The sequence below is a fragment of the Scaptodrosophila lebanonensis genome, unplaced genomic scaffold (genome assembly GCF_003285725.1).
Source record: "Scaptodrosophila lebanonensis strain 11010-0011.00,11010-0021.00 unplaced genomic scaffold, SlebRS2 tig00000053-arrow-pilon, whole genome shotgun sequence".
NCBI lineage: Eukaryota > Metazoa > Arthropoda > Insecta > Diptera > Drosophilidae > Scaptodrosophila > Scaptodrosophila lebanonensis.
In genome coordinates, this window is record NW_022060548.1 from 4,126,423 (window position 1) to 4,151,871 (window position 25,449).

General features: G+C 34.3%; 1 protein-coding gene across 4 annotated transcripts in view; it reads right to left on the reverse strand.

Moving 5' to 3' along the window:
* The window catches only part of LOC115623425 (diacylglycerol kinase eta), a 63,033-nt gene that overhangs the window by 11,627 nt on the left and 25,957 nt on the right, over nucleotides 1–25,449 (reverse strand). For all 4 annotated transcript variants that reach the window (XM_030517752.1, XM_030517753.1, XM_030517751.1 and 1 more), the window contains exon 2: nucleotides 15,531–15,611. The gene's annotated coding sequence lies outside the window, so the exon portion shown is untranslated. The remainder of the gene's footprint in view (nucleotides 1–15,530; nucleotides 15,612–25,449) is intronic.

The window sequence follows — 25,449 nt, forward strand, 5'->3', positions numbered from 1 at the left end:
TATTTTTATATTTTCCAAATTCCCCTAGCTTAAAAATAGTGCGTGCCACAGAAAATGTGTTGATATTTCGTCATTGAGAAAAGTGTCTGTTTTTTTTTTGTACTTAAATAGCTAAACCTTCTAAATTTGTCGTTCGAAGAAGCTTGAAGCCTAAATACGAAGTATTATCAAAGTATTCCCAAATAGTATTCTAATTATCGAAAATTGAAAAGCGAATTATAAATGTATTACGCATTTATAATCTACCATCTTATCATTTTATTGTCGTTTAATATTAAGCTGGTGTTAATAGTAAAATTTATAGTAGAATTTAATTAAAAAGCCGAAACCATTACAATGGTTTGTGCATTTTTGAAAGAATTAAAATTTTTAAATGGGCGATTGCGGTTGGAAAGGCACATATTTAAGCACAAAACCCAAGCTGTGGAAACCAAACCAGTCTGTCAATGACATGGAAATGCCATAACTAACTTCCACAACTGACCTCAGGACATGGTCGATAGCCATAATAGGAAAAACACAGGCATGTAATAATTAACATGCAAGTGACCTCAGCCAGAGCAGTTGTCTTGTTTGTCTCTGACAGCCACATCAAAGGAGGACTGAAAACACGGGCTGCTAAAAAAGTTTATTCAACAGTCTGCTGACGACATTATCTCGCCCCTGATGCACAGTGGCCGAAATGTTTGGTGCAATTGCATTAAAGCGGCCATAAATATAAAGTATTATGTTTCACATTCTAACAATTAAATATTTTTTAAATTTAAAAAAATATGAATAAATGAGGAGTAATTAAAAAGCTGATTGATTAATTTATTTAATACCCAGGTTTGCAAAACACAAATGGGCTTTGATGGGCCTATATATAGACATATTTATTAATGACCAAGTCAAGCCACCAAAAAAGTATTAAGTTTCGCTTTCTCTGACTACAAAAACAACATGTAAATTGCATTTTTTTCGCAATTAAGAGTTATGAGGGTGGATTAGGGATTTCAACCACTGTGCATTGGATGACGCTATTCAAAGCATTTAAGGTCTTCATCAATAAGTCATGGTTGCATTTCATAGAAGAGCCGTAGGAGTACAAAAAACGTATGCGACTGACTGACTGGCAAGCAACACAACAGGCGGCTATGACGTTGATTCTTCTCAATGGGCCGGCTTGGTTATTGACGTTGCCAATACCCTTGGCTTTGTGACTTTTACTGTTGTTGGCTTTTCCGCTTCTGTTCTGGATATGGTTGATGTTCAAAAGTGCTAAAAGCCAAGTCAATATAAGTTGAATGGATTGCTTTGATTGCAGTCACTTGCACAAAAAACTATACAGTAGGAGGGCTGTGAGGAAGTCAGCCAACTAATTGACTTTTAAACGCATTAATTACACAGACGTTTGCACTTTGGTATTCGATGCTCCATGTGGCTAAGTTAAGTCCACGGTATTAATATTCAACGTTGCAAATAATGCTGACCACCCCACAGTGTCCAACCACATGAGTGAACGGCAGTCTGTCCCTCCTTAGTGGTTGACAGGCATCAACGTCATACACCGACATTGGCTATCGGTTGAAGTTTGCGGCCTTTTTGGAGAAATGTACATATGTAGCCGAGTGCCTGCCCGCCTTGCACCTTTTCCCTGGTTTCATTTTCAATTAATGAAATGTAGAGCGGTCAAGCAGCAGAGGCATCAGTTGCACGTGTGGCCTGTCTGTGGCATTGGCAACATGAATTTGCTTTTAAGCTGGTGTGGAGCGTGTGTTGCAATTGTCAGTCACCAGCTGGCCGAGTCTCTTATTTCACGCTCCCGGCTTGCATTAGTATTCAACAAACATTTAGTATGTTAAAAAAAGTTTTTGCGTTTAATTTCCGCTTTAATTGGATTAAGTTTCAGCTGACAAATGGCAGAACTCTTCAGTTGATTTTATTGTAATAAAAGAAATATTTAATTATAATATTCAAGAAAATGTAAATGCTGACATACATTGAGCAGATTATTGTTTTCTACACATAGAACTACTTGACTTTATGTTAAAGAAAAATAAGTTATGATTTAAATTAACATATTTTTGTTATTTTATGATGAATGCAGTATAATTTTATTACACGTGGCCAAAAGGTGAGCTTGTACTGGCTAAATAAATATGTTAGCGATTTCATGGTTGCCTTTTTTCCTCATTTCTTTGTTTATTGACGAAGTAGAAATATAATTACAAACTGCAATTCAGCCTAATGCTTTGCATCCGGACCTTAGGCTATTTTACAAATATTTTCCAACTAATCACTTAAACCTCAAACCTTTCAGTAAGTAAAGACCATATATTAAGTCAGCGAATCCTCTTTGCAAATATTACTAAGAAATGAAGAAAGGAAAATATAAATTGCAGCTGCTACTGATGGTTTCAAATGTATTGAATACTGCGTATATTCCGATAAATGAAATTATATTCCATTGTGTTTCGTTTAATTTAAAATTGCAGTAGCCGGAATCCATGGCATTTGTTGTACACACGCTGCGTATACGCAACCTTTTCATATGAAAATTAATTATTTGTGATGCCTTGTACTTGGTATTCAACGTGCCATTTTACACTATTCAATCATTCAATTTGTCATAAAAAAGTGACGCATTTTCCAAGGCGGAAAGAGCGCTTCATTAATTTTTCAGAAATACATATATAGTTAATGATGCGTCGTCAAGAACGCCGACAAAATTTGCATGTATACGAGTACGAAGCTGAAGCAGCGCCAGTATTCATAAATATGTTTATTGAGTGTTATGAAATATTCAATCAATTTTGCGTCCGTTCTCCTTATATACTACATATATGGTGCCATGGCAAAGTAATAAGAAGACAGCGCCTGCATAGAGAGTGCCAAATGCACGTAACTACAAAGAGGGACGGTACTTAGCGACAGATGTGCCAATGCTCCCCATCGTCCCCCTTTTGTCATTCTGTGAACCTTTTATGTATTTAGAGCTTACTGTAGGTTTTGAAGCGAACCGCATCACTTTTCCCTTTGAGTGACATGTGTTAGTGAAGGAAAAGTGGAATCGGTTGTGTGTGCAGAGCCAGTGGATGGTGCCATAATGCCATTTTAGAGCTTAGGTATTTAAGAAATTTCAATTGCTTTTACTTCATTTTTAAATTATTAAGTAGTTTTTATAAAAAGGCTACATTTGTTTCTTTGGTTTAGTAAATTACATATATTAACTTGTATAGTCCCAGTTACAGCAGAAGTCAAACAGCTTCCAAAGCGCTCATTCATATTAATAACCTATTCATTCTCTAAATGTTAATGTTATTACAAATTAAAGGTGTATTCGCAAGAGCATCATAATAATCTTGTTTCTAACTACTATGCTTCTTTGCATATAAAGTATACATTAAGGTCGTATATAAATGAAGCTGTGCTGTGGAGGTATATATTTTGATGGCGTATTTATTCCAAAATGTATTATAGGAGCTCTTTACATTTGTAATATATATTGGTTGACTTTCTTATGTATATAATTTATTTTGAATTGAGTGTTGCGCTTTTTTTCAGCCTTTGTTGTCGATACGATTCCCCTAATGCGTTTTCGTTTCTCGATGCTTTAATATTTGGCGATAGGCCAGAATAATTTGTGTGTCTTATTTGTATTAATGCATCGATAAGCATTAAACCAGGTACGACTTGTTTTGATGTTCTTTTTAAACAACACATAAAGGTATTCTTAAGATGCTAACAACGCCTTTATATATTTTTTCTGCCCAGCTACGCATATAATATACAATAATTTAAATCAAATTCCTTGATAGTCGTTTCCCAAATGCCTCGTAAAAACGGTTTACTGTATTTATATGATATGCTGCTTTGTGTTTACCATGCAATGACTTTTTGCACGCGCCCAATGAAATAAGCGTAAAACGCAATCAATGATAGTCGCAGGACGAGCAGTGAGAAGGCAAACAAGGTACAATCGAGACACGAAGCCTAGGTGGCGACCCACACAAATTTATTGCTCGGAGGAGCAGCACATGCTGTTTAAATTGCTTGAACTGGTGCCTCGTTGGCTAACGTGCTGTTGTAATTACAAATGGGAAAACAAATCAATAACCAATTGCCATGTGCAAAAACAGCTGTGAATACTGAGTGAAGCTATTGAATGTGCAAAGGGCTTTAAGGGAGGGTATATGCACTTTTTATGTTTTCTTAATGCGAACGTTGCCCACATTGCTTATTTAATACCGACAACCAACGTGTCGTATACTTAATATGACAAGAATTTAAACAAATTGCAAGAGATAAGGGGCCACCTTATCAAAGACTATGCGCGGGGAATGTCTTCAAAATTTGCATTTTCGTGTATTATGGAAGAAAGATATTTAAAACTTTTTTCATTTTAACTTTTCTTAACAAACTAGTGAGATGAAAAAGTGCTCAAAATGTGAAGTCATTCTGATGGCGAATAAATTGAATGCTTTTAGTTTTCTTTAGTATTCGAGTAGTGAGCTCGAACACTTTACTTTCATTCCAAAAAAAATTTATAAATAACCTGTGCAAGAGATAAACAGCTACAATTATTTTATTTATTTAAAAAAGGAAAGGGTAACAATTAATTCTTAACCTACTTAAAATGCATTAAATAAGCTTCTTAAATAAATTAATTCACAGATAAATTACTATTCAATTAAAAATTGTAATAAAACAAATAATTTGGGATATTTAATAACAATCAAAGCTTACGAAAAGGGAAAATTTTCAATGATTTATCGCAGTAAGTGGCGGACGTGACATAAATGCACAGCGTTGTAACCTTTTTTTTATATTTTGTAATCAATAACTCGAATTAAATGAATTAACCAGCTTATTAAATAAATAAAGCTACGAATCAATTCAAAGAGCCAGGTCCGTCCCGCACAAATACGGACTTCATCTGACATTATACAATTATGAAAAATAATTATGATTGGCAGGTGTTTTCCTCGCAGTAAAACTTAATCGCTTCCAGTTCGTGTATAGCTTCAGTGCAACAATCAAATCCCCACAAGCAAGAATTAGGTCATTGAATGACCCTGGCAGCGTTTTCTTTAATTCTTACCTCAATAGCTCTTATTCCAGCATACTGTGTGCGATGCTACCTTTGAAAATTAATTACAGTCATCCGCAGACTTGACTCAAGGACATGCTCTGTTTTGAGTTGTTAATATTTTCCTTTGCAGTTGCAAGGAAATTTTCATATAAAATTCGGCAACGTTTGTTTGCTGTTTTTGACATTATCGAATTTGAAGCTTAATGTTAATGTTTTTTTTAATATTTTTAAACACAGCCTTCAACTGAAACACTAACGTTTATGTTGTTATATTTAAACAATGCCCGAGGATCGGTGTAGGTTGGTGTTAATATTTTGTGATTTTATTTTTTATTTTTTATTTTTTATTTTTTTATTCACGGTAACAAAACAGGTGTGCACATTTCAGTAGTCAGGGAAGAAGTGATACAAAAACTAAAAAAAGGGCTGCAAAGGCACAAATTGTTTATCGATTACTCAATTATGGACAGTTTACACTATAAATCACAAGGCGCATACAAATAGAAAGAAAGGAGAAGAGATTATGGAATTTCAATTAATTCATGTTCGTTCATCGTACTATCCGCATACAAATACTTTGAATTTTATGCAACGATGCAAATATTTGTGAGGGTGCATTGCTTGTTGTTGCTGTTGGAAGCAACAACGAGAGCTTTAATAGAAGAATTAAACATGTCTAAGGTAAAAACATGACTCAATAAACAAATTATATTACCAGCAATGCATTTAATTAAAAGTGTGCAAATTAAATTTTTTAGCTCTGCTCTTCAATTTTCGAATTATGCTGACAGCCACAGACACAAACTGAAGTTTAGTCTCAAGTGCGTTGGGCACTCTAATCAAAAAAACAAACAAGTAAACAAAAACACAACCGCTCCGACGCGACTAGCACGAATATCTTCATATACTTACATATATACATTTTCATACCGATACAAAAGTATATACGAATACTTATACACACACCGACAGAAAAATTCATTACAACAACGCATCTCTGTCTTCGCTTCATTTGACCAAATATTCATGAGCAGGAGGTGGATGGGGATGGCAACGAAGCAAAAAAAAGCAAAAGCAACTGCCAAATTACGCATACGCCACGTGGTCTCTTAACGCACACATCAAAACTCTGCTTAGGGCAAGCAAATAATTCCGCCTGTCTCTGTCTGTATCAAAAATGCATGTATGTGTGTGTGTGTGTGTGTGTATGTGTGTGTGTAAGCACTACCATATTCCTAAATGTGTGTTGGGCATACGCCTCTTGCTTATTTTTTCATTATCCTGGCGAAATGTTTGGAATTGCTTTTGAAATTTTAATGGCTGCCTTTTGTGAGTTTTCCGCTAATGCCAGTGGCTATCTCAGTTATTTATTCACAAGTACGTTCCCAATTTTTGTTATACATAATTTATTTTTGCTTTTGTTTTACACACACAGCTGCCTGTATATACTCGTATACGCAGATTTGTGTAATTGCGCATTTCATTAGTCGCAATGAGTTGGTCAAGTACTTGCCAATCCCAGCTAATTGATATGGATAGGAAGTGCTGTTCGTAGACATTTTCGGATACCCTGTTGCGCCCTGGCAGGTACTTAAGTGGAGCTGCCAATAACAAAAGGAAAGCCCAAGTGAAATTTGAAAGTAAAAAAAAAAAAATAACTTTTTTGTTCAAAATCGCTGAAACGTAGTACTTAGGAGGATTTTGTTGTCGCACTTTGTTTGTTGCTTTTATGCGTGCGCATCAGGCTGTTTCTAGGAATTAGCAGTAATGCCGACACACACCTGAACCCAACCGCAGACGCACGCCCACATTTAATACAGCTTAGGCATAAAGAAGTTCAACTTATGGCGTGGCCTGGCTATGAAAATGGCTGCATTGTTTTTAGCTGCTTGCTTGTCTGATTCTCCCATTTGTCCTCTTCGTCACAACATGTAAACATTTTACGATTTTTACGTGCTGGCGGAAATTTCAAAAGGTTCAAGGACATGCCTAAAATAAAAAAAGTGCCTCCCGTGCAAATCATACATTTTATTACGGTTGTTATTATCACAAAATTCCAAATGTTTAAAGTTGGCACGATTTTCAACTTTATTTCACTGGCAAAGACAAAAAATTGCAAAATCTTTTCCTTTGATTTACATGCGTGTGGTTTCTAAGAAATGAAAATAAATAAATGTTACTCAAGCGCAATGACGTCAATTTTGACATTTAGGCGTTGGGAAATCAGGCACAGTACGTAGTTGGATGTAAAAATGCGCATCTAAATATATTGACAGTATATTTATAAATGTACAGTTATGCATATGGGAAATTAAATATTTATGCATGAAATCAGCTATGACATCATTGCTAATTACAATGGATTTTTATTTTTATGTGTGTTATTTGGACGGCAGTTCAGTTGAAACATGTCAAGTTAAAATTTAAGTAATTAATTAATTTATTTATTTCATCGACAAAGAAAGCTGTCGATGTAAAAAAAGAATACAATGGAGAACTGAAAACTAAAGAAAAAAGCATATAAAAATTACAAAAATTACAAACTGCAGCTCAAGCACACAACAAATACTCGTATATTATTATTGCAGAGTTCAACACTCCCACTAACAACTTAATAGACTAAATATAAACAACTTCAATTTAAAAGCAAACTCACACAAATTTATAGCAGAAACTTTGCTTTAGTTGAAATTTAAACTAAAACTAAGCTGCTACATTGCTTGTTTTTGCAATATAAAAAACAAACCTAGAGTTTGCAGCAAATTCTATTATAACTATTGGTGATAGGATAAGCATATGAATAGTTTGTAAAAAACCATTGTCTTTTGTTGAAAGAACTAGTGGAATGTTAAAGTTCTGCCAGCTCGACTCTTGAATACGCTTTACCCACCCTTTTCTTACTGTAGTACCTTAGGTATTACGTATATCATACGTATAGTTACTGATATATAAAATATATAAAGTTCTTCCACTAGAAGTAATTTTGAGACCGATTGTTCCTACGGTAGCTACAAGAAATAGTAAGACTCGTATATTATTTGTTATACACTTGCTAAGCGAATGGATAAGATAGGTATACATAACAAGTTTGGTATTCCTAGCTTCTATAGTATAATATTCATTGGTGCTTATACAGACGGACAGAAGAGCGGATGATAATGATAAAAATATATATACTTTCTAGTACAAGTATACCCTTTCACCATTTTGGGTACAGGGTATAAGAATAGTTTTATATTAAAAAAAAACTATTTATTCGAACAAAACGTTGCTCAAATCAAGGCTTAGGACTTAAGCAATTAAACTTATTATGCTTAATGTTTATCTGTGTTGCACTTTGTGAAGCCGCAACCTAAATAACCTTTTTAATAATTTATTCAATTATTGTGTGTGTTCATTTGACCATAATTCCCCGAAGTAATGTAATTAACTTCTTCGCATAGCGGTGATATAAAAAACGAACACAATTTGTTAAATTAATTAAACTCTGGTGGGACTAATGTGTACATTTGATAATAATTCTGTTTGCTTGTAGTAAATGTGTCTGTGTCTTACTACCTCAAGCTAATTGCCTTAAATATTTCAACACTATCCGGAAAATGTCAACATCAACTGACATTTTCAAAATGGAATTGCTGAATTTAATTCTAGAAACTTTACCTTCTCGTCAATAGAAAAACAAAAAATAATAACAATAAAATGCTAACAATTATATTAAGATAAATAAATAAACACCATTCGGGGGCTGGCAATTAAATTGTAGATCAGCAATTGGCACATTTAACTTCTGCAGACTTAGCTTGAATCAGAAAAAAAAATATTTTTAGTCATTTATTCCCAATTTGTGAATTTATTGAACCAGAAGCTAAACAATTAGTTTTGATTTGATAAAATTTTGTTTTATAAATTTTTGTTTTTAGTTACGCTTCCTTAGGCGGGGAGCTTGGAACTACTATATTGTAGTTTTCCGATTGGCAAGTTTTAAATTCAGCATAAGTTGAAGTGCGATGTAAATTATTGAATATTGTCGATCTGGCGAGAACTTTCTATAAAGTTGTTGCGTATTACGCATACGCCAAGTGGGATAAAGGCATTGTAATAATGCGACGCAATCAGCTTGTCTTGTGGCTGTATTGTTGTTGCCAGCTGGGAATGAAGGTGGCTCTCATTAACGCAGTCACCACACAGTGCTCAATATGTTCAATATGTGCTAATAAGGCAATCAATCAATTTGATTGTCCTGATAAATTCTACGACGCCATTTAAGCCGGCGGTTGTTGGCTTCAGGACTCAGGTTTGAAGCTGTCTGGTTAGTATGTATAATGCCTGCATTTGCATGTCAAGCGGAGCGCTCAAGTTATTTGTAAGCTAACTTTGCCGTTAATGTTAATTAATGCCTCGCACTTAGGTAAAATCTTATCAAAGATTTAAATTTGTTAACTCATGCCTCATAGCCTGCCATTTGTTACGCTTCGCCTCACCCGTTGCGTGACTTGTTAACATAAAATCCGAAACATAATTCATGGGAATCGCCACGCTTTTGAAATGGTACAAGGACCGTAAATTAATTGAATTTTTGCTAGCAGCCATTTGTAATTTGCAAAACAATATAGTAAGAGTTGTAAACATTGACGTCGTCATCACGGCCATCAATATCAAAAATAACAAAAATTATACTGACGCACCATAAGTTTAATGTCATGCCCATAAATTATTCTATAGGTAGAAAACAATTCACAAATGAAAGCGGCAGGCAAAAGCCAAAAATTATGCAACAATAAGAAAGTATTGGGACCACAGCTGAGTTCAGTTTAGTACACAATGGTGTTTGTGGGGAGGTGGCTGGCAGCCAAATGGATTTCGTTTCGTTTTAAGATTGATGATTGAAAGTGCAAAAGTTATAAGCTGGAGGCACAAACAATGAACAAAATGGAATAGGAAGTAGAATAGAAGTTTCTGTTAGAGAAGAAAACATTTTATTGTGCCTGTATAGATGGTGTTCGGCACTTACGTTGAGTAAAGTGCGAATGTAAAGAAGGTTGTTTATGAACGAAATGAAAATGGGGATGCAAATAAACGGAAAATGTGAAAGCATGTTTTGTTTAATATTTCTCAAAAGTTGTTTAATGCAAAGTGTGTAATGAAAAGTGGTTATTATTACACGTTAAACTATGTAGTGGAATATTCATAAGCAATCTGCTAGATCGATTTTCTTATTATTTTCGGTCCAATCACACGATTCATTGATGAACTTTGAATTCCTTAGAAAATTAATATCTAAATGAACATTTTATTTGTGTAACAGACTTTCATAAATACGTACATATTATTCGTAAAAGTCCATTTCTAATTAATTTTTTTTAGACAAAATTAATATAATACATCAAGCCATCACATTCCCAGCCCAATTAATATACATCCATGTTTTGTTTGCGTAATTTTCGCAATGTTGCACAGCACTTAATTAAGCGATGAAATGCAATAAAGTTGTTATGAACAAACTTCGCCAAATGACTTTTCTATTCCGCCAAGGTGTGAATATTTTATTTGTATTTTCGTTTTTTTTTTTGCTGCGTAATTTACTTAATTAGTTAGGCAATGTTTCTAGGAGAAACTCATGTGCGTCTCAATGTGTTGGCTTTAAGCAGAATAACAACTATGAAAAAATCACAAAGAAATTCAACTAAAAGTTGGAAGACCCACGATGATATTGTTGTGTTCGCCTATCAATTGCCAAAGGATGACAGCAACTGTAAATAAAGGAATACGATACGCAATACACTCGGAACATATATTGGCTTAACGTTCGCCTGTTTCCCGTTGTCAAACAATGGCATAAGGAACATCATTTCCTGTTTACCGTTGCTATTGCCTAAGCTGCAAGCAATCACGGCCATTTTTGCCCTGCGGTTTGCCACTAACAAAGAAAAAAAAAAGAAAAAGAAATGAAATGAGAGGGAAACAAGAATGGGAAACAAAATTGGCCTAAGCAGCGGAGGCAAAAGCCACCATGCAAATCCACAAAATCACCTCGTACGCCCAATTATAAGGCGAGTCGCATAGCTTGAGACTAGAGATGGGCGTAATGCCGTGAGTGGCATATATTATGGCAAATATTATGAATATAAATGCAATTTAATGTTGAATACACATTTTCTAAAGGAGAGAAATTTTTCATTTGTAAATGTGATAATAAAATTTCGAAATGATTAACATGTAATCTAATATCTAATATATAAATCGACTAGAATCAAGATTTGCTTAAGATATATCGATAACAGAGAAGAAGCAATTGTAAAAGAAAACTAGAGATGTGTGTATCGTAAGAAACCCCTGAAAAGCATAAACAGGGCTTGAAAATAAACTTCATTGCTACTTAGAAAATACAGAATTAACCGCAATATGAATAAATAAAATAAAAAAAGAGACACGGCAAGAACGATTACATTATATTAACACAACTTAGTTGTGTAAGGGCAATTGCTTGAATTCTCACATAGTTTTCGTGAAACTGAGAGTCGATTCGAAGTCATTGGGAGCAGTATTAATGGAAAAAGACAACTTCAAAGCTAATGCAAAATATGTGTGAATTAGTTTAGTAATCTTAGTTTTAAATCGTAGCTGATAATTTAATGCAGTGACTGAATTTCATTGACAATTATATGCAAAATTTAAAGTAATGCATTATATTTATTTTATACTGTACATATATATCGTGTAGATAGTTTGTATATGTATATTCGATTGCTGTTGAATTCGCAGTCACACATCCATCTCTAGCAAGTATTGAGCATCTTTGTTTTTATTTACCAAACGCCTTTTGTTTCTTTTATTTGTCTTAGTCTGTCCTTCGTATTCCCTCATATAAATGTTATCAATATTGGCTGTCGACGTTGCTGAAACAATGGGAGAAAAGTTTCGCAACAATGGCAGCCAAATCTAAGCAAAATGTTTACATTTGACGCGCCCTGCATGCAAAATTAGCATAACCAGTCGAAGTGGCTGTTTCAGTGCCAGTGCCAGCTTTCACATTCACTTTCTGCTCACACTTTTGGGACAGGCGCAAATATTTAAATTTATATTTTTTTATGCACGACTGCACAACATTTGATGCGCAAAATTAGAGCATTTATTCTCTGGTATTGCTTTTGAGCTACGGTATGTTCGGTACTTTATAAATATATATGTAAATGTACATACATAGATGTAAGTATTTGTAAACTTTTTGTGACGGCGTAGTCAAGGAAATAGAATATTTTGGCATTGCTTGTGGCAAACGACACCTCGGCTGCTTGCTGTTGTTGTTGGTTTTGCGTGCATGTGCGCAATAATAAAAGCCCATCTACATGAACACAGCCCACATATACATACCTATCTTTATGTGCATAAAAATGATATTAATAATAAATTTACCCAACAGGCCGCGCACAAACGCGCCCAGGATATTGCCCCGAAGCTTTTGCGATTTGAGTTTTTGAAAACGATATTACCGCCGACGTTGTCGTTGCCCGACGCTGTCAGCTTTTATTGTTTTTTATCGGCTGAGTGGCATAAGCGCGTTTGGTGGCATTAAGCATAAGAAAAATGCCCTCAGGCATGCGTAGTTAAGCAGACGACAAGGTGTTGGAGGGTTACGCCTGTAGAGCTCGTTAGGTACTGTAAAAAAAGAAAACGTCTTGTCTACCATTGGGTTATGTGGTAGCAGTAAGATTCTCGCGAAATTGTTGATATAAAATTGAAACTCTACTTGTAGTTACTATAGTTACTCAAATCAGATCTGTGTTTTCTAGTACAGACAGTTAAAGTTTAAATTCCACGCAACTTTCATCTCTTATTCAAATATATACGAGTATAAAGTAAGCATTATTAACAAGCTCTATTCATATATAAATAATTTAAAACTCACTTTGATTTAACGGAAAACGGCACAGCATTTTTCCATCCAAAAAAAAAAAAATTAAAACCAAGCCATTGAAACACATCAAATGTACTTCTATGCTCTTTATATTTTCACTTACAGCTACTACAAAATTGATTTTATCAATTTATAGTTCCATAATTGGGAAATAGTGAGCTACCTCAATTAGAAAGATTAAATGAGTGAACATAGTTGGAGCCAAAAAGTCACAGATAAGCAAACAAGTCGGAAGAGTAGAGTATTGCCAAAACAGCTTTCGCACATTTAGTTGAGTATAGATAAGGAAATAAAATCCTGAAAGGCATAACTAGTACAGTAAGAAAGCAAGGAATAAAAGTATATAAAAGTTCAGAATTTGAGTAAAGAAATGAGACTGAGATTGGAAATTGAAGCGAGTGTTTGCTTCCTCTATAGTTCCTCGCATTAAAATCAAGAAATATTTGACAGTAACTGAACAAGTTTTTCTTCAGTGATATTAGATATTCTTTTTCAAACACCAACAGCACCAGAAACTTATATATTTTGCCTTTCAGTTGCAAATAGCTGCATAAGGATAACCAATTCACCAATGCAATGAAATGCACCAAACTATACAATTTCAATCTGCTATGCTTTATATATCAATAGCATTTGAAAATAATAATGTATGTACATATCGTATTTACTTCATTACGGAAGAACATTTGGTAAATGTCATCATAAAATGTTACCTTCAGATTAAAAATGTAATTTGTTTCAACGCATTTGGTTTTTGCTCCCGCCTATAGATATTTTTACATATGTTTTGTTTTTATAGAAAACAAAAAATAAAACCTCAATAATCTTGTTCATGTCTATGGCAATTCCCACTTCATATTATGTGTCACACACAGCAAGAGGCGCCATAAAAAATAAACGAGCATAAAAGCATTCGCCATCGTATGAAAATGTTTATGCCCGTATATGTGTGCTGTGTGCGAATAGCGCTGCAAACAGCTTCAATAAAGCATAAAAACATCAAGTTGATATAAAAACCAATTCCATGGTTATCACACTACGATGAAACTATAAAATAAAATAAAATAAAATGAAGCGCATAGTAGTATGCAAAAAAAAAGAAAGGAAAGAGAGAAAACGTTCAGAGGACTGCCACCGTGCCCCTCATGAAGACATTTGTATCGAGTGGTGTTGGCGTTTGACGAGCGTAGTTCCCAGGGTTTTGGCTAACATGGTTAGCTGCCTTTAAACTGGTGTTAAGTATTTGTGGCACGTATGCAAAAGCTTGCTTACCTTTACATGCAGCAGTCAGGCACGTGCCAAGAATGGTTGGCTGTCAAACACAACAAAACGATGGGAATGATGTCGTGTGGAGTGAAGTGGAGTGGATAGGAGTCGGGTTGTAGTGAGGGGAGGTGAGGTTAGCGACTCGTTAACAAGCTTACTCTCAGTGGTTCTAAGCAGTTTACATCACAGTAAGTATAATGCGATATAAGCCTCAAGAAAATGTTGCGTACGGTTTGCATTTACGTTGCATGGTAATTATGTTTCTTGCTCTTGTTGTTCTTCCTTTTGTTGCCGTTAGTAATGCAAACAAGGCTCATGAGTATTGCGGCTGCAGAGTACTTAAAGCAGGATTACGTAAGGGCTTGTCGAAATTTTGTGCCAACGAGAGAAAATGCATATACAAGAGCAACTTCACATTGAATTAAGCATTCAATTTGGTGAGTGTCTGCCTTTAAGGAACAACATTAAAGCTGCCCTTTATGTTTAATTTTAGAAGTTTCACTTTTGGTTAAGGTGAACTTTTGTTCAATGTTAACTTTTGCTGCAAAGGCTTCACATACTTACATATATGCATAAAAGCCAGCATAGCTCTTGACACAAATTTATTAGCCGATAATCGAGTTGTAAAGTTTTTCAAACATTTAATTGCATTTTGTCGTCACTTGTGTACATTATTACGCTGGCACAACATAACAATTTTTAAAATATTTAATATACTTATATAATAAGTATGATTAAAAAACAATCATATTCTGATTTACGTTTGTTCGAAAAACTCAGTCATCGTAAAGGGGCTCAAAACATATCCTTGATGAATTTTAATTGTGGATGTTAATAATTTCGAGGAATATTTGTAAGCTTGAACGCCAATAATAAGCTCTAAATTATCATTATATAGAAGAATTGGAGTTATAAACTAATATACATATGATCAGGAATATAATCCAAAGAGATTTGGGAACAAACCTTTCCGATGTAAGTCGATCATCGGTAATAATTGTTGAACGTAATTTGTATACTCTTTTGGATCTTGCACGAGAAATTTACTAGAAAGACTAATCAGAAGAATTTTTCACGGTTATTAGTTACTTAATAATTACTACAGTTACACTTTATTTTTAAAATTCGAGTTAAACGTAGCGCCAAATCTGTTTTTAATAGAGTACGATTAAACTAATTGTTTGTTTATTGCTTTTAATTTATAATTTCATTCACATTCAAATAAATCGGCTGATGTTGTAAGAATAAGAAAACCATTAAGGTAAAGTGTCTTACCTGAAAACTATGATTTACGTTCTTGATGCTGCACTCGAAGTAACACAGATCAGATAAGTCGATTTCATCGAAGACATCGCACTGCAAAAGAGAAGTCATTGGAAATGATTAAAACACATTAAAAAATAATAGAGTTTGCAATCTGTTCATGACACGCACAGAGCCGCATAAAAAATGAATGCTAAGGCCATTTTATTATCCCTTGTCGATTGGATTGTTGAAACCAAGAAAAGTGAATGCTTTTATCTACTTATTTATTTAAACAATGTTTTTTTTTCAATGCAATTCACACATTTTCAATTCGAATGCTTGTTTATTTAAAATTACAATGTGTGTGTGTGTAAATATTTGACAAATATTTAAATAATAAAAACATAACAAGCAAGTCAACAGAAATGCTGGCGAAGCGAAATTGTGGGACATTTGACCCGAAGGTGGTTTCAAGCCGTTCTGCTGACGCAAACAGCTACATATGCTTTTGGCCATGATTTTAATTTTTGTACAATGTCCGCTTTGTCCCTATTTGCCTTGTAGGTGTGTGTGAAAGTGTGTGAAAGTGTGTGTTGGTTTTTTAGGCAGCAGCGACGCCTGAAAGATGGCTACAAATTTTGCCTGGCAGCGATCCAACATTTGCCAACAAACATTTTCTGTTGTGCTTCACTATGCTTGGACCTTGCCTTTTTGTTACCTAATGAAATCCTTAAAGTGTGCTTGCGGCTCTTTTGACATTGGCGTTAGTGCTGTTGTTGTTTTTATGTGTTTTTTGGCCTTGTTTGAGGGCCATGCATATATGTATATAGTATACGTGTATACTTTTATACACAGGCAGCCTTTCGCTCGACATTCCCTTTCGGAAATTGAAATGTTTTGCAGGCCCTACAAATAAATGGATATTTATGTGCAACACAACACAAAAAACACAGCACAGCCCAACACAGAAGCCAGCGGCTCGAGTCGAGAGTCCTGCAAATCAAATATAAAAAATCAATGGCAAAATAATGGAAATGTGACAAAGAAGAGCAACAATGTGAGAAATGGCAGCAATCCACTACTAGCAAGGTTTACATACTCAAGTCGTTTTTGAGCGCATGCAGAAAATTGCTTTTCTTTCTTTTTGCGCCTCATCCAAGTGGATGGAAAAGTTTGATTTAGCTGCCGCTGGGAAAGTGACCTGACCCGACAGTTATAAAAATTCCATCAAAATAATAAACTAGAAAAACAAATTTATAATGTTTTACTTTGTTTTGCACTCCGCTGATTCCCAATACCCCAATGAAATTAATTTTTCGACAACTGTTTGCTTAAAGTTTGCAAATGGAAGTTTTCGAGTGTTTTACACCGAACCTATTTACTCATACAAGTATATAGTATAGTTATGCGCCCTGTCTGTGTATTCGTTTGTACAACTGAAGTTGGGCAAAAGTTTTACAACTGTACTCTGCACATTACGCTGTGGTGAGCAAAGGTTGTTGGAAAAGTCATTATTGGTTTGCTGTTGAGTTGAGAGATTAATTTTAATTTTATTAATAGCAGAACATAACTAAAATTGATATGTGACTTAGAGAAAATGGTACATAAGAAGGACTGCAAAATCTTAGCTCAGGATATGGTTCTTTTACATTTTGGGGGGAATTTAATTTTTCGGGCTAGCTTTAGGCGTAAAAAATAAAATAGACAAATCAAATAGACAATTGAAGGTATGTAGAGAAGTGATTATTTTACTTGATATCAAAAAGGTTAATAAACTATTAGCAATGATTTATGGCAATGCATCTTTTATGTCCTTTCATTCGAAAGCTCCACTTTAAAAATACGTACAATTATATTCCTTTTACTAGTATACTACGTTGATTATTTTTGGACATTATAAACCAGTTCTTTTGTTTCTTTTCATTTATTTTCAGAGTTGAAAAATTCTTAAGAAACACGTATTCCAGCATCTAAGTAGGTGTAATTACATGTGCCACAAACTGTAATGAAGTTTAGTGTCAACCTACATACATATGTGTTTAAGCATGTTCTTATGATTGTACATACGAGTACCTTCGTTGCTTTTATGTCACAGCTTTTGTTTATTTTTACTGCTTTGCTTCCAAGAATTTGCATAATTTAACGGCTTGTGTGTGTGGGCAGGCAACCTACTGACTGGCACTTTGAATTGCTGCAATACGACCGTTGGCCTGAATGACTATATATGAGCAAACGAGTATATGTTTGTATGTACATATGTATGCTCCTACTTAACATGTCAGGCGTCCCACTGAGCGCGGCAGCAGGACTTTGACTCGCTGGATCTTCTTCTTTTTGCGTCAGTCCCTCACTGTTGATATGAAATGTTTTAAATTACTATTGCAGCAGGGCATAGTATGCTTCCACGAGTTTCACATGACATTTCGAACTATATAAAACGCCTTTGGTGATGCTTCTGGGAATTGAGGTAAATATGCGCGTGTCATGCCTATGTCGCATTTCCCATGTAAACATAACCAAATGTGTGCTTTGTCTTGTACACTCGACAACATTCTTAAAGACCGGGCTTTTAATTTATGGAAAGTACTGGTTTAAGCTTTAAGAGAACCTTTCCATATTAGAAAAAATGCAATGAGAGATGTGATTGTTATTCATTTCTTTTTCCTCTTTTTGTGTTGGTTCAACTATTTAAAATGGTTATCTGCTACCGAAAAATGTCAATAGAGAGTTTTAAATACATAATAACATAATAACAATATTTTGAAAAGAAATGGGCAATTCCTTACGTTTTTTTTAACTCTTCTTAAGCATGATATTCTTCTCTATTTTAAAAAACAATTGTGGAATAACTATAACATTTTTAATTGCAATATAAGTCATTCACAAAACACAGTTTCAATTTTATCAATTTCTTCAAATTTGTTCCTTTTCAGCTTATTTTCAATTAATTTTGCTTGAGATAATTGCTTTAATTTGCTTACTTTCCCAATCTACTCAACCTTTTCGGCTCTTTTCTTACCGAAATATATCAACAATGATTTATGGTTTAGCATGCTTTTTAAGAACTTCAAGTAATTTTCCACCTTTCGCACATTAATCTCAACTATGTGTTCAGTCGCCGCTTACGACGCAGCAATTTTTACTGACAGCGTACATTTAACTGTTCTGCGTACAAAATGGGAATGGTCTGACGTCCTCGCAATTTTTCCTCTTCCGTTTTTGTTGCCTCTTCTTTTACATCTCTGTTCCACTTGAGCCATTAAATGATGCCGTGCGAAATGAGCAGACAAACTGGCCAAAAGTAATGCCAAGAAATTGATATGAATGCGCAAAACTTTTTCTGCGTAATGTTGAGGGGGAAAAAAACTTGTATCGTGTCAGAATTTGTGATACCCTGCATTAAAAGTTCTATATTCTAATTACTATGGTAGTTTTTAGTGAAAGTTTTTAAAGATGAACAAAACTTTGAAATGGAAATTTTAATCTTTTTAAAAAGAAAAAATATTAGTTCGGCTTTACATGTTTAGCTGGTGGGTAATACGTGGCTATTCCAATCGATATACATTTTTATTTGCGTTTAGTTTATTTTTATTTAAACAATATATTTATGTTGTAATATTTGATGTTTCCAACTTTTACAAATCCTAGATAAATATATATAAAGTTTTTTGTGTAAAAACTTTGAAATTGTATAAATTTGAGTTAAAATTCTTTAATAGGTTAACACAGAGTACTGCATTGTGGAGATTTTATTTTTTATTTTTTCTGATATTGTGCGATCCAACTACCCAAAATTCCATCAATATTTGTCTTAAATTATTATCAAAGATCAAAATAGAAGATTAGTTATGACAAAACAAACTTACAAAATTGAAATAAAGTTGAGAAGACACATGGTTATAAAATTAATATACCCTTCACATATAGTGTATTGAACAGAAGGAAATTGCAAATAACTGGCTAAAAAAGTATGCGAAATGCTGACACCAGGTGGCGCTGTGAACATTTGAATTGTGCGCAAATTAAGGATTATATCTTGGACCAGAGGGCCAACAGTAAGTAGTTTAATTTTCTTTTGCCTTTCTTGTCTGTATTGTTGGTGCAAAATCTCGGCATAATGCAATCAAAGTTGTTCACCTTTTGGGTCATTGCTGCTTGAGGGCTCAGACGCAACACTAAGCTAAGAGCTGATAACACAGAAAATTACCAATTTGCTTAATGTGTTCGTGATTGACTCGAGCGCGTGAGACAGCAAAGGAGAGTGGACGTGGTTATGGCATGTGGCGACAATTCCCCGAACGGAAGCCCCCACAGGAAACAGAAACGAAAAGAAAGACGATGCTGAAGGCAGCAACAAAATGTCTGTGTGTGGCTCTTAACTTTAATTGGAATTTATTTAAAAAGTGTGCGCGTGTTTGTATTTATTTTTTTTCTCATTTTTTGAAAGCAGCTTAAATGGCTCGTTTACCTTTTTAATTATGTATTTATTGATTTTGGCATTTACTGCAGTTCACGTACTTAAGTTTTGTTAAACTTGAGAACGAACTACAAGACCGTTCGAGTGCAAAAATTTCTTAAAGCATTTAATGAGATTTGCGCTTTGCCAAAACAGCAGAGTACTAATAAGAGAGGGGAAATTAGGAAAATTAGGGAACGAACAACAGGCAGCAAAGGTTTATGATTTTCGTTCAAGAGGAAAATGTTTGTGCTCATTTAATTTAACAAGTTTTGGAAAAGCTCTTTAAATACTAGTGGTTGTGGCTCGGTTCTTGAAAACAGCAGAAAATTAAAACATTTGGCAGCGAGGGAAAAAAAGAACTAAGAAAATCGACAAAAATTGAAACGAAACGAAACGAAAAAGCAGCTCAGCATTGAATCTTAAAAGCATTTTAAATCCTTGCTGATTTTTAACGATTTTGCCGAGCTCCTTAACCGTTCCCTTGTACTCGCCTCTTCACACATACACTCACATACACACCCACACACTCACACTACTCTGCCCGCCATTTGTGGCACATTTAACGGCATATTGTGCGCCCAGCTGTCTGATGATGCCTGACTGAAGTCTCGAGCGTAGACAGCCCCGTGTGCTTTATTGCTAGTAATTTCCTCCGCTTGCCAACAATATCTGTGTATCCCCAATCGTGTATGAATGTGGGTGTGTATGTGTGTATGTGTGTGTATGGGGAAGTGTAATTATTATAATGCTCACTCTGCCGGATTATACCGCCATACATTTACGATATTTTCATTTGGATTGATTCCTAAGTTTTCGATCAATTATGTTGATTGGTGTATACACATCCATTGCCATTATTGCTGATGGTATCTGCTTTCTTTGTTCTCCTTTGAAGTACATTCAACAATTGTTGCGGGTTGGTTGTGGTTCTAAAGTGAAAGGTAATAATAAATGAGCAATTGTTGCGGCCAAACTGCCAACACTGCTGCTCTGGCAATTTTTTGTTTTTTATTGCTAATTGGAATTCAGTGATTCATATTTGAAAATGATTTGTACACTACCCATATATAATTAAAATGATTGAATGAATTCCATCTTGCTTAGTCGGCTATCTTTTGAATGAAATTGTTCATTCAATTATCGTTTTAAATGCTTGATGTAAGCTGGAGCTTTTTTCTAAAGTTTATGTTTTTAAAAATAAATAGGTTAGTTAATGGGAATGATTTAATGGCGACCACACCTCTCCACTCTGGAGCACCACGTGATTCAATCTAGAATTTCTGTTCTGCTCCCTCGACTTTGGCTGTCTAACATTTTTAAATAATATAATACTTATGATACATATATTACACTATATACTTATGGTACATATATTATACTTCAAAAAATCGACTAAAATTTCTACATTATTTTGCTTTATAAAATCATACAATTTATGTAAAAATAGCAATTTGTGAGTCTGAGCCCATCGGAGTCTTATATAATAAATAAATATATTCATTATTGATATATGTTGCAAAGATTTATTATTATCTTTTCACAACTTTCTATTAACAGAGCCATGTGAAAAACTAAACTTAGGTAAATTGAAAGATTGTATTATTCCTTTTCAGCATTAAAGTTATTTTTAATTGGCCTAAATTAAAAGGACCAATTTTATGTAATTTATATGTTATACGGGTCATAAAAACGCCACCAAATAAAAAGAGTTTGCTTTAATTAAAAAGAGCAATATAAAAATATGACCATTTAAATATCAATGAAAAATAAATTAACTCCAAAAACTTAATATGGAGAAAACTGCTGTTTAGTAAATTAATTAACTTAAATATTTTACTCAAACATTTATATTTGATTGGCTCTCGTGGCTAACAAAAATGCCATTTATTCAGTTCTATTTGGAAATAATTCAATTTGATGCTGAATGCTTGCCGTCATGGGTTTCCATTTTATTTGCGCATGAAAGCTATATAAAGAAGTTATAATTGTAAGCATGTAATTTAATTTTAGCAGCTGAAATGTAATTTTAGCCTGAACTATGCATATTTTTGGCAGCGTGCGTCTGGACCATTACCTATAAATAAGCTAAAAAGAGCAAATGCTGGGCTATTCAAATTTGTATGTATTTAAATGTAAAGTTCATTGATTGCCCACCAACAATGACAGTGAGAAGTGGGACCTTTTACAGAGGGCAAAAAAACTAGGTACAACAATCTGGGGCGGACAGGGAGTGACATGTTATTAAATTGTCAATAGCTGAGCCATTTCAAAATATCAAATGAAACGCAACGCCTACCCTGACACCTAAGCATTGCAAACTTCCCGCTAGCAACCTCCTGTAGCGATTGAACCAACCCCTTGACTGTTTGGGACACGCATAGGGGCGGCGACCGTAGCCATTAAATACAAATTATACCCAAGTGGAAATTCTCGGCCCTACCTTCGTTTTTTATTGGCTGCTTTAAGCGATTCCGGAATTTTTAAAGCAAAGCTACTTATGCATCAAGAACTGCTTGTAAAGTTTTTTTGGTGCACGCGATCTGCCTTTCTGCCATTTTGTGTTGTCAAGTGCTTTGACAAGAAGTTTTCCGACTTCTGTGCCACTTTGGCAACAAACATGAAATGTCTGTTGAACTTTCAATGCAAGTCATTGCCAAAATGGCGCCAGCCACAGTTGCAAATTGCTGACGTTACCAAATGCATTGATTAAGTGATTTTTATTCTTCCTCCCGCTCTCACAATAGTTTGAGTGACATTCAAGGAAAAGTTTTTGCAAAGGACAACAACTTTATCAGGCAGCCGACAGTCAAACTGCGTGTGACAGCTTATCAAAGTTGGCATTTCACTCACAAAGATATTTTCTACATTGCTGAGTGGAAAATTGTAACTTCGCCATCCAATGTTACTAATTATTTTTTTTTTTTTTTTTGAAAGTTCGCATTTATATTAAATGAATTGTTCACGATTGAACATCTTTATGTTGGCATATTTTGTAGTAAAGAAAATATCGCTGTAAATGTTGTTTTGACTATTAATAAAAAGAAAAATCAAGAAGTAAATAATTTGAATGGCTTCCTAACTACGAGAAGTCTTTTTTCTTTTAATAAAAATTTTTAATTTTGCGACATTCTTGTGGTTAGTTATGCTGTATTCTTTGAACTTTTTTCTTGAGACATGTCTGGTAAGGAGCTTTTATCGATTTGCCTTAAATAATTGGCATGTATATTAAGCCTTTAATTAGTCTCCTCTTGCTTTCTCCTTCTGGAAACTGTACATAGAGGTAATTTGCAAGGTTATTAGTTCAAAGAGCATAATTATTATTCATAAATTGTATAGTAATTTGGTTGTTTGATGCTTATTATGAATATATGAAAGAGATAGAAGAATTATGTAAATTCTTTTAGTAATTTATAGTTTCTTGGTAGGCATTTAGTTACACAAAACCTTATTGTACATGAGTCATTTCAAAGTACCACCCAGCAATACAATTGTACAATGCATATGTAATAGTTTCCAATTAGTATTCTTGCATCAGAAATATACACAAGTCCTTTAATGTTGGTTCTTATACAGACAACATTTATTTATTTCTATATTGAATATAATTTCGACATAACAAAACCTACTTATTTATAGCATTATAAATGCTTTCAACAAACTTTAAATAGACTAACACAAGATACAAATGCCAGCAATTAAGAGTACTTGTGTATTGAGTGAGTGAGTTACATGGTTGCCGGAAGACAAAAAGCCAGCTGCCAACTGTGTGACCTACTTTGAGACTTCACACAATCAGTTATAGGTATGCCCTAAATACTGGAATGTATGCAACTGTGCCCTGGGGTGCTTCTGTCGCAGGTGTTAGATACAAAATAAAAAATTAAAGGCAATGCTATGCTGACGTGCAATCTGACAATAATTGTGATTAATTGCAGATGCTGTCAGCCTTCCTCGTTTTTTTTTTGCGATTTTAGAAGTGGCAAGAATAATAAAAATAAATCTAAAAATCGACATGGTACTGTAAATGTTACGACCGCTATATTTATTGGACCAATTAAGACGAGCATATTTGTATTTATGTGCACAGTGTATTGTTTTGGCTACTTATTTATTTTCCCACACATACACAAACATGTGAATGTCTGGTTTATTTTATGTGGATTTTTTGCCCTACATGTTTAATTTCGAGGCGACACCATTTCAATACTAATGAAAATATATGCCTATCAAGCCAATAAAATTGAAAGCAAATTACACTGGTCTACAGAATTCAGCAAAATATTGAATGTGATGAGGAGTTAAAAATATTATAAAAAATGTATTTAAAAATGTATGTGAAAAAGAAGTTTAAATATCTGAGGCTGAATATTAATAATCTTTCATATTCAGCAACTTCAATAGACTTTCCGGGAATTATGACCCCACTTTTGTAAATAATTTGCAGGCAGAAACATTTTATATTTTATTTTGTATAAACAAAGCCAAACTCTTTCAAGCTTTTTGTTGACTAGTGTATTCTTATATTATGCTCTTAGAATAGTACAAAATTGTACAAAGCTTATATTGTTATTTATTGGCTTGTATGCCGTTTATTGGTACATATAGAGGGTAAGCTAATGGGGTTTTTATTGCGGGTGCCCAAAAAAGTATGCTACAAAAATCAATGGGCTACTTGGCCTGTGGTGTTGGTCTTTTACCCTGGCCTAGGCGTATCACCATTTTTCCATATGTAGCACGCATGTTGAGTGGGCTCTTGTCTAGAGAGTCATCGTACATTCAACTTTACCCTTTACCCTAGGCCCTAGGGCCAACGGAAAACAACACACACATATAGTAGTAGATGTGTATTTTCTGCGAATTTCTTCGCGCGTATGTGTGTGTCAGTGAAAAAAATGCCATAAATAATACTTAAGTAGCGTGTGGCAGCTAACAAAGAAATTTTCATGCATCCTGTTGTTTCGCGCAGAAAAAATTACTGGCACAATGCTGCTGGGCATAGCCAGAAAAATATATACCATATATAACAAAAAAAACAAACTGCCAGAAGAGCAGCAACAACAAAACCATTTAAGCCACATTTGATTGCCACAAGTGTAAGCTCGTTGATTTCTCTTACGCTTCATTGCCTTGTCATGCGAAATGGCCAGCATCGAATTCTGTGGTTACATCTACTTTGAAGTTTTCGCATTTTGACGCCATTTTAATGCATTTTTTTCCCACTTGACTCCCTGCTGTGTTCAACTTTCTTTGTTCATATTGGTTTCTGCTTAACACTTTAGCTTGTGATGTTATTGATAAAATAAACGAATTATTAAACTAAAAATGTGTTCGCTAATGGCATGTGGTGCTCAGACTTTATGTTTTCAACTTGTGGCTATTGAACTCATTCAGAAATTGAATCAAATTCAATACAAGAAACTGCTGTAAAGCTTTAAAGAATCCAATCTAAAACTAAGAAACAAATGTGTAATTCAGTTGTAGGAATACAAG